Below are 3,134 nucleotides of genomic sequence, written 5' to 3' on the forward strand. Positions count from 1 at the left end.
CCTCAATGTTTTTTTCCAAAGAGAAAATCTTAACAATTATCTCAGTTCTCCAATTTCAAAACTATAGCTTTATGTTACTTCCACTTCAATATTGTGTATTTCTATCCCCCAAAGAAATTAAAACGCCGCTTCTGTTCACATTTGGAGGTTTTTAGCTTCTTGGGAGCCTTTCCCAGGAAATTCAGTTGTAAAATAGTAAAGAAAGGATCAATATTCTCATCCAATTCCAAACATGCTGTTTAGGATGTGTTAATTGGTGCTTTTCTTCTTCAGTTGTCAGCAGCTAATGGCTGGCCATAGGAATGTAGCTAGTCTTTCCCCAGCTGGTTTGGACGGCTTTTGTTGGATCGAACGGAAAGACTTCTGTCTCTCCATGATTGACGAGATACCCCTCCTTCTTCATTACCTCTTTGGGGCGACTTTAGGCCCTTTTTAGAGCCCCCAGCAGGACGAAATTGGGCATGGAGCCCTGCCTTCCTGCATCCATCTCGCCATGATGCAAAACTGGAACTTGGGGTAAATACCTTTAGATGTAGTTGTTTTTTTCCAATTCCAGTTGACTGCAATCTACTGTATTAGTGTTCAGCATATTAAAAATGGAATTCTGGGATGACAGAAAATGTATCATTTACTTATATAGGAAGATTATCTTGCAATATGTTACATATTTATGATTTAACTATTTTTTACCTATAACAAGTCTGAGTCAGGACGTATATGTTCAGATAGCTACTAGTAATTAATTTAGTCTATTGTGCATAAAATTGGTAATTAATGCTAATATGTATGCATTATGCTGAATTTACTTCACTAACATATTTGATCGGTCTGACTTCTGAAGCAGAATAAAGTAGTCATTTAAAAATAGTTTTAGCAGTATAGTTGATGCTAAATGCTATTACAGAAAGGCTGATAGATTTTATAAGCATCATTTATTTGAGGTTGTTCAAGGTCAATTATTTTCCTCTAACACTTAATGGTTCTCTAGTTGAATTGAAATATGTTGATATATAGGTTATATTTCACAGTCATTAAAAAAAGGATCATTGCATACTGATAAAGTTCCATTGGTTTACAGTCACATTTACAGCAGTAGAAAGTTACCAAAATACTTTGCCATTCTTTCCCTATTAAATACTATTCTATTATGTTTTCCTTTTTTGCAATATAGTTTTTTCTATCCACAATTTGTTTCATATTCACAATTTCTCCAGTATTTTTGGGAGGGAAAATGCTGCATTGCAAACCAATCTTTTTTGTAAGTTAACCCCTCTCCTTTATCCCAATAGGTTGGCTACAGATATAGGATCAACAATAGGTGCCCCTGCAAGCTAGATTTTTTGTTCACTTGTCCCACAGAAGCTAATACATCATTTGAATAAAATAGAATGTGATGAAGAGGAAACCCACCATAAATCAGTCTGGGCAATTACAGAATTGGCTACTGCTAAATTTGGCACTGTCCACATATATAATTGCAGTGGGATATCAAATTCTAAACTTTCTGGTACATTGTATAAATGTGGAACTTACTTTGTGGACTGTCTTAATTTATATAAAACTGGAAAGAGCAAAGGAATTCTATTGCAATTCATATATATATTCCATTGATTTGGACTTGGTTATATTTTTGTCCCTGGTTGGTTCATGTTCCTAAAAGAAAGATCTAATTCATTCTTGTTTGTTACATTTGTCTATTGATTGTAGTTCCACTTTTTTGGGTTACATTCTTGGTTTACTTTGTGTGTCTGTGTATACACAGAACCCATATGCGCAATGGTTAAACATGTTCCTTATATTTAATTACATATCTGGTAAAAGGCATGCTTACAGACATGCATGTATGTCAGCTAGGGCATAAAATGCTTGGATAAAATATATTTTACACAAATATAAAGTATATTGATTACATTATGATAGACAGGACAGGACAAGACAGGATATATATGACACTGATACATATATTATATATTTCTAGCAGTTTCATCTTAAATTAGTGTTGGGATTTGAGTTCAACAATCCAAAAAGATTGCATCTTGTTAAAAAGAATGTAAGTCTTATAAAATGTGAGTATATGTTCTTTCTTTCTTTCTTTCTTTCTTTCTTTCTTTCTTTCTTTCTTTCTTTCTTTCTTTTTTTCTTTCATCTATCTATCTATCTATCTATCTATCTCAAACACATGGATTTGGGGCATCTCTTGCATCTCTTTTTAATTTTTTAAATTAAATTTTTTAAATTAACTTTATCTTTGCAAAATTGAAAATGAATTGAAAAAGAAACTGACTGTTGTAGAATAAAAGAACTGTCTTTATTTCCAAGAATGCCTACTCATCCCATAGTGGTAATACAGGCAATCTTACAAAACAAATATGAGTGATTAATGCCCAGTGTGTTTCTACTTGTTACCATACTTTCTGAAAACATTTGTACTTCTGTAGATCAGTGTATTTTTCCACCTGTTACTATACTTCAGGTAAATAAGACAGTACTATAAATTGTCAGGGTTTTGTTTTTTGAGTTGCTTGAAAAGATCCAAAAGACGAAACTTAGATGTCATTTAATAAGCAGAACATTAACACATTTTCAAAATATTTTTTTCTTTTAGTTTTTTATTATCAATATTCTCTGTATTGTTCATATAATTTAGATTTCCCAGATAAGCTACTTTTTAAAATACAACCTTTCTAAAAGTACATACCTTAAAAAACTCAGAATTGTTTATTTTTTAACTAAAAAGCTATATTCTAATTACTTTTGTGCCTGCAAATTCAAGGACTTTCTTTACTATTTCTACCTTTGCATGCACTTTAGATTAGAAATAGTTGGCTTTGCACTACAGAAATATAAAGGCTGGGCTCCTAGATTTCTCCAAAATCTTTTCAGCTTATTTCTCCAACCTTTTCAGCTTATAGATGGCATTTTCTCAAACTGTTACCAGGAATTGGATTAATTGCATACAACTAAACAATAAGCGATGTAATCATGTATCACTAACTCTATATTTTGTGACTAAATTAGAACAATTGAAGGATAAGTGACATTTGAGATGTATTTTTTCAAATATTCCATTTATCATTTGCTTTCTTTTTATATTGTTTTATAAATCAGTATACTGTATTTCAAATGTGTGAAGT

This window comes from Protobothrops mucrosquamatus, unplaced genomic scaffold, assembly GCF_001527695.2.
Source record: "Protobothrops mucrosquamatus isolate PMUCROS unplaced genomic scaffold, P.Mucros_1.0 scaffold516, whole genome shotgun sequence".
Classification (NCBI taxonomy): domain Eukaryota; kingdom Metazoa; phylum Chordata; class Lepidosauria; order Squamata; family Viperidae; genus Protobothrops; species Protobothrops mucrosquamatus.